Here is an 8,368-nt window from a genome sequence, read left to right as displayed (position 1 = left end):
TGAAGTCATTAAAAGCAGAGATAAGATGGTGAAGAGAGTTGAAGAACTTTACAAAGAACTGTATGCATCAAAGACAGTAGTACCAATAGCTAACTTTTCTCTTGACACAAGTGAAATACCTGAGGTAACACCAGACGAAGTAAATATTTGTCTTAAAAACATGAAAAGAGGGAAGGCTCCGGGAGAAGATGGAATAGTAACAGATTTACTGTTGGATGCCGGAGTAGAAGTACACAATAGGCTTGCTCACTTATTTACCCACTGTATAAAACAGAAGAAAATTCCCAAAACATGGTGTAATGCAAGAGTTATTTTACTCTACAAAAAAGGTGACTCAAAAGATCTTAGTAACTATCCACCCATTAGCTTATTATTAGTCATATACAAACTCATCACTAAAGTCCATACGAACAGAAAAACAACAGTTTTGGAGGACCACCAACCTCGTGAACGGGCAGGATTCCGAAGCGGGTATTCGACCACTGATCATCTACATAGGCTACAATGAATCAACTAATTGAGAAAACTACAGAATATAATAAACTACTGTGCTTAGGTTTTGTTGATTACGAAAAGGCTTTTGATTCAGTGGAGCACATAGCCATTATAAATTCATTGAGAGAACAAGAGTGATTGAGATCATTGTAAAACTGCTTGATAACGTATATAAAGAGGGAACTGCTACAGTTAAAGTACATAAGGACTCGGAAAAAATTAAGATTGAGAAGGGCGTGCGTCAGGGAGATACATTTTCACCAAATTTAGTTACAGCATGCCTAGAAAGTATTTTCAGAAAGCTAGACTGGAAAAAACAAGGAGTGAACATAGATGGAGAAAAGCTAAACCATTTAAGATTTGCAGATAACATTGTCCTAATCTCAGAAACTGCGGAGGCGTTGCAAGAAATGTTAAATGACCTGAACAGAGAAAGTCTCAAAGTAGGACTGAAGATGAACCGGAGTAAAACTAATGTTTAATCCACAAACACCAAAGAGCGTCATCAGAATAAGTGATGAAATTCTTGAAGAAGTTGAGGAGTACAACTACGTGGAACAAATACTAAAATTAACGAAAGATCATGATAACGAAATAAAGAGACGCATTACAATTGGATGGAAAGCTTTCGATGAACATAGAGACATTATGAAAAGTAGCTTGCCAGTTTGTATGAAATGAAAAGTATATATATATAACGAATGTATAATTCCAGCTATGACGTATGGTTGTGAGACCTGGAAACTGATAAAATCAATGGAAAATAAATTAATACGTTCTCAGAGAGCAATGGAAGGGTCAATGTTGGGAATATCGTTAAGAGACAGGAAAAGATCAACTTGGGTGAGAGAGCAGACTAAAGTCAAAAATATTATAGAAGTTATAAAAGAACAGAAATGGAGGTGGGCAGGCCATATAGCAAGAATAAGGGATAACCGATGGAGCAAGAGGCTGACTGACTGGACAAAAAGTGATTACAAGCTTAGCAGAAAAAGGCCAGACAGGAGATGGAGAGATGAGATAGAGAAATATGCAGGGAAAACGTGACAAAGATTGGCTCAGTCAAGGAATTCGTGGGAAGGGTTGGGGAAGGCCTTTGTTCAGCAGTGGACTAGTTATGGCTGATGATGATTTTATATATATATATATATATATATATATATATATATATATATATATATATATATATATATATATATATCCATCCATCCATCCAGAAGAAGATGGAAGGAAAGAAGGATGAAGGAGAGGACAGGGCAGACACCCGAGAGCAGCACAACATTGACTGAGTGGATGGTGAGCGTCCCCACCTACCATATATATATATATATATATATATATATATATATATATATATATATATATATATATGCTGTAGGCTTACCCTCAAATTTTGCAGCCCTTTCATTTTCTATGAATTACAGATTGCTATATTTGTTTGTTTTCTACGATGACTTACGGAGTAACTCAAATGAATTAACTTCCCAGCATTGGAATATGATATCCAATCTTATATATATTTTTTTTCTTTAAATCCTCATGAAGATTCTTACAACCAACAACTCTTTTGTGGAATACCACATCTGTGTCAATTTGAATACCATCACTGGGAAAACAAGCGAACTGCAAGCAAGTTCTTGACGGTCCTTCGAAAACACAGTGTAAATTATAACTGAAAAATCAAAGAAAAAACTGTTACTGAATGGTTAAGTTTACCAGTCAAATCCAATACCACAAAGGTAGAGTCTGCAGTTGAGGCACGACATTTTTTATTTAGGTATATTACCATAAGCTTCGAGATGGGGACATCATACAGACTAATTAATTTGTATGATAAGATGTGTTTCAGGGATCAAATGGTAGTAATACAAGTATATCTTTCATAAAGTACATATATAAACAAACCGAATACAAATGACTTATCATTTGTCCTCCAATTTTTCAAATAGACTTTTTTTTTTTTTTTTAATCTCTGTATTCTCTGAGGATTTCTTGGAAATCGGTGCACCATCTTCCCATGTCCAGATTGGGTAGAGCATGTCCAGTTAAAACTGCGAGGCATATTTAATGGAAAAAAATAATCCAGTTCATCACACTTAAAAACTAGAGGCCCCCCCCAGGGGGGAATCACACCATGCGTGATCCAATACATATCTAGCGCGGCTCGGAATATGACCTTGACTTTGACCTACTTTCGCCAATTTCGAGCTCGTAGGATATTTTCATCCCTACTACACACCTAGTAATATATTGTGATGATATTTTGAGCGGTTGCGAAGTTATCATGGTAATAGACATACAGAACTAGACCTACTTTCACCAATTTCGAACTCGTGATCGATTTTTCTCACTACAAACTTGTAAAATTTTGTGACGATATCTTGAGTTACCGTGCTAACACACACACACACACACACACACACACACACACACACACACACACACACACACACACACACACTGAAAACAATACCAGCTTTGCTATTGCGGTTGGTAACAAAAGTGTGCTGGACATTCAGCTTGCCCGCCTGTCTGCCCACGCCACTGGGAGGTAATACTGCGCCTCTAGGTCACGTGATGCAGGTGGTCTGGAACACAGTTGTCATAACTTTGTCTATAGAAGGCGCTGCTTCAAAAGAGTCGCTTTTGTCTTTTCCTTTTTTTCTTTATTTTTCATTACTTTAATATTCGATTTTTTCCTCCTTCTCCTCCCTTCCCCCTCCTCCACCTCCTTCTCTTCATCATCTTGGTCTCTAGCAAATGATTTTATCCAGCTTAGAAGAGCCGGATGGTTGTGTAGCGATTAAGTGAATGATGTTATAAATCTTCATTCAGAAAAGTCTACAAAACAGAATGGGATCATCATATATGGGATCATCATATCAAGAACAGATTAGAATAAGAATTATTAATACTAATTATGACCCCGAATTCAGGGATACATTCCTTTAATAATGTGTGGTCTTTATTATTTTTGTGAATGCCTATGAGCGTTGTGTTTTGAAAGTAGATGCATATAGAAATAAACTGATTGTTGTTGAAAGGGTGATTTTCAGTGTTATTCCTATGGTGGTGTGCTGTGGAATGGAGAGAGACTTCAGCCGGTAAGGAGTTTAAGTTCCTCGTTACAGTAATAAAATGGAAGGGTAAATATGCAAAGGAAGTGAAAAGTAGATCACGCAGTGAATGAGTATGGTTTGTGCTACAAAGGCCGTAATACTATAGGACCGATTGTGGAAGTTGTGTTAGTGCCCACTTTACCGTATAGATGTGACAATTTGGTATGCATAGAAAACGAAAAGTCAGGAATGAGTGAAGTGGGATTAGGATCACCGGTTGTGGAGTACGTGCAATGGAAGGAGTAAGAAATAATGTGATTCCTGAATGATGTGGACTAAGAACTCTTTTGATAATAAGGGAGGAAAAAATGTACTTCGCACATGGAAAGAATGGTTCTGGAAAGGGTGGTAAAAAATATACGAATAGAGATACAAAGATAGATAGATAGACATATACAGACATAGATATAGAAGTGATGTTATCCTATTAGCTCTCAGAGTTCCTGTGCGGGGGATTTTGCTGGAAAGGCACTAAACGTAACGCCCTTCGCCTATCGGCTCATAGTCGTGAAGCTTGTAAGTTCCTACCTCGGAGTTTCCTTTTTTTATAGTAACTTTTGATAATACCCAGTTCCGTCCTATACCGAGGACGCTGGGCGCAAATATTAACCCATTAGCGCCCAGCGTCCTCAATATAGGAAGGAACTGGGCATTTTCAAAATATAATAAAGAAGGGAACCCCGGGCCAGGGACCTATGAGCTTCGCGACTATGAGCCGATAGGCGGTGAGAGGTAAGTTTAATGCCCTTCCTGCAAAATCCCTCGCACAGGAATTCTGGGAGCATGTGGTTTAACACTGGCAAATCTATTAGTTTCTTTAAGGTAAGAAGGGACGTGGCCAGCAAAAAGAAAAAAAAAAAGTGTATAAGGCTAGAAAGCTGGCAGAGGATCAAGTTGACTGAATGAATTATTTATGGCAGAGCACATGAGGAAGGCCTGACACCGCTGTTTATCTTGACTGTCACCAGTTTGCCTAGCTGGTGATTGTATGTAATGTGCATCTGTTACAAAAATTCCCCCCCCCCCAGTAATGTGCACATGATCAGGTATGCTAGATGCAGTCAGGGTTCCTGGAGCTTGAAGGATTATTTAGATCATTTCACAGTACATAATGATCATCGTTCTCTCCCTACCGTACTTCCTCCGTCATATAGAATCCATACCAGAGTAAGAAACATAGGTAATAAGCATGTTATTTTTTTTTTCTTGATGATTGTCGACTGATGATTGATGATGATTGATGACAGCTAATTGATGGTTGATGGTCGATGATGGTTGATGACTGATGATGATTGATTGTGACTGACGATGGCGGTGATGATGTTGATGATGATGCATATTTTTATTATCCCCATACAATTGTAGTCAGAAAAAGAAGAGATCCCTTCTCACCAAGGGTTTGAAAACAATCCCGGATTACCCCTTAACCACGATATTTTGGTAGTAAATTTAATAAGCTCGATTGAAAGTAGAAAGAATAACGAAAAAAAAGTTCTTACACTGAAAATGCTAATCATCTTGACAGTTATCTGTCTTATCCCCTTCATTAGACCAGCGACGACGCTTCTATATACAGTAGTTTATTCTGGTGTGTGTGTGTGTGTGTATGTGTGTGTGTGTGTGTGTGTGTGTGTGTGTGTGTGTGTGTGTGTGTGTGTGTGTGACAGAAACAGTTTTTTATAAGGATCTTAACCAAACTTGGTGGAAGGGTTGAGGGTCAGCCACAGGGTTGACAATTTTTTTTTTTCTCTTTTTAAGAGGCCAGTGGACAAAAAGGGATGGGTCAAACATTGACCTAGCTATATCAAATTAACAGCTTTTATCCGTTTTAGACCAAATTTGGTGGAAGAGTCGAGGGTGAGGCATGAACAAAACCGATTTTGAGAACAGTCAGTCAAGTGTCATTATCACAGTGTCAGGGTCCATATTCGACATTTGTGTGTGTGTGTGTGTGTGTGTGTGTGTGTGTGTGTGTGTGTGTGTGTGTGTGTGTGTGTAATTAAAGTAACTAAAACATTTTTGATCTCATTTACACCAAACTTGGGGGAGCAGTTGAATATCAGTCAAGGTTTTGACCAAGGTCACCTAGCAAGGTCTGCTAAAAGTTTTTATCCGATTTAATTCACACTTTATTGAAGGATTCAGGATAACACAGGGTCAGAGTTTCTATTTTCATAACAATTACCGATCACTCGAAAGTCAAGTCACACCAAGTCAAGGCCGCAAGGCAACTCAGACAGCATTGATTCTGTTTGGACCAAACACGGTGGAAGTGTTAAGGGTCAGGCAAGGTTAAAGTAATTCGATTTTGGCAGTAGTCGGTCGAATGTGGAGATCATAGGGCAAAGTCGACCCGCTGATCAGTTGGCGGGCATGGGTACTGTATCCTCTGAATGGTACTTGCTGTTTTGTTTCTCGTTGCCATCAAGTTATTTTACTGAAATTTATAAGAAGACAATTTATATTGTAGGGTCTAGAAACGCATCATTTCCTTCACTGTAATAACTGCTTCTTAAAACCATTTTTTCTACCACCAGACGACTTTTTCACAACTTAGAAAGGATGTGTCAGAGACAGGGTTAAGTATGCGCATGTAGAAAATAGATTAAAACGATTTGCCTATTGGTAATTAATAGTTTTGCCGCAACTCGTCTACCAAAGGCGTATTGTAGGTGTGGGGAGAGGGTTCCAGAAGAAAAACTTTCTTTGTCCCAGATTATTGGAAGAGAGAAAGGTGAGGAATTATATAAAGGAAATGCAAGGATCATCTCGAAAACATTGGTAATGTTCCGAATGACATGTCAAAAAGTCTGTATCAGTAGCTGTATATTATGTCCACTAACAATGGAGAGAGGCATAAGAGCAACTAAATCATTCCATGGATCCTCCCTTGTATATGACAGCAGAATATGGCCAGTAACAGATGAACAGATCAGGGGTGAATGTACTGGAGGAGATGACTTTTAGATTTTTTCTCTCTATAAAGTGCCCACAAGTTGTAGCAAGAAAAAAATAAACTATAACAACTGCAGACAATCACATCCATCGGTTTTAAAATCAAACAGTTATGAAATTCCATTATGAGACTGTGAGAAGTGAAACTGAACTGGATATCAACATATTCACTAGTGTTTTATATAACACCAATGACATGCCATAAAAAAGAAAAAAGAAAAAAAAGACTAGTGTGTGATATCTCCGGCTTATCACAACAGCGATGGTGGTTATCAGTTTCTAAATGTCAGGGGACGTTTGAAGGTTAGTGGGGATCAGTCCTCTGTAGCTGAGCTATAAAGTGGACTACTGAACAATACACACTCGGGATTCCCAGTCTATGTTCAGTCCAGAGCTAGCAATATATATATATATATATATATATATATATATATATATATATATATATATATATATATATATGTATGCACTGAAGACTGGATTGCCTCGAAAATGAAACAATGACAAAATGTCTGCACTGTAAACAAGAAACCAGAGAGACAATGCTTACGCCAACGCCAATATAATTTATGATTTATTGCAAACCCATCCCATGTCGTTTGTTGTGGTAAATAACTGCCCCATTACGCAGTCTCATAGTAAGCAAATCTCCACCAGCAATAAAACTTTTTATTTATGCCTGTATCAAGAGCCTGATCCACAAAAAAATAATAATAAATAAATAAAAAAATGAATAAAATAAACTCATCCTTTACCGACTGCCCGCTTATCGTATTTCACTTATTTCCGATAACAACTTTATGAGATATTTTGTGCATAAACAAATTCCAATTATGCAAACAAGCAAACACACACATGAATACATAACCTACGACGAACTTTGCTGTCGGAGGTAACTAGTGTAGTAAACGCTGAATAAAATTGCCTGGCGGTAGGAAGAGTAAAGTAGTAAAGAGATATTGTCACTCATACATTCCAGGAACTGAATCCTGTTCCAGTAATCTGAGAAAGTAGTAAAGGCAGAGGTAGACCAAACACGGAGCATCATGAAAGGGAGGAAGAAGAAATGATGGATGGATGTGTAACTCTTTAAGCATGATAATGTAATTAGTCTCCACCTGTTACAGACAATATATCAGTAGTTACAAAATAAGAAAAAAAAAACAGTAAAGAAGACTATACCTACATCAACGCCAGAATAATTTATGATTTATCGGCTGATATTATTTTTCCCGCCTCAGAGTCTCACAACGATTTTAGAAGAACCGGAGATGCCCGAGGAATCTGAAGGGCCCAGGTTGTGTCTTGGCATGGGCCATTGTTAACAGAAAAAAATCCAAATCTCTTATGCGCAGTGGAAGGACATGTCAGAAAAAGTCCTATCACTATTATGTTGTGAACGAGATAAGTTGATAGTGTCTACTGCAGATTTCAATACGGCCTGCGCAAGGAAACTGAATGTCCCAGGTTATGTGTCCTTGTATGGGCCATTGCTGATAGAAAAAATCCAAATCTCTCCAATGGGGTCAAGGTCATTGTAAGAAACAGTAGATGGAGACTAGTGACTGCCTGCTGGACAGTTACAGAGTTCTAGTTACTTCCTTGTTTCTACCTGACGCCAGATGATTTAATTAAGCCTAAGAAATCTCACGTACTAAAGCGATAAAATGCACTGCATTGCCAACAATCACCACCAGTCTTTTAACTAGGGGGTATGTTTATTTCTTTGTGTCCTTTCTTTTCGATTCCTCAGATTTCCTTTCATCTCCTTCTTTCTTTTCTCCTTTGATTTTCTTTGT

Source organism: Coenobita brevimanus, chromosome 2 (assembly GCF_032717465.1).
Source record: "Coenobita brevimanus isolate Jiangsu-jjx chromosome 2, ASM3271746v2, whole genome shotgun sequence".
NCBI classification, from domain to species: Eukaryota; Metazoa; Arthropoda; class Malacostraca; order Decapoda; family Coenobitidae; genus Coenobita; species Coenobita brevimanus.
Note: the sequence above shows the minus strand (reverse complement) of the source record.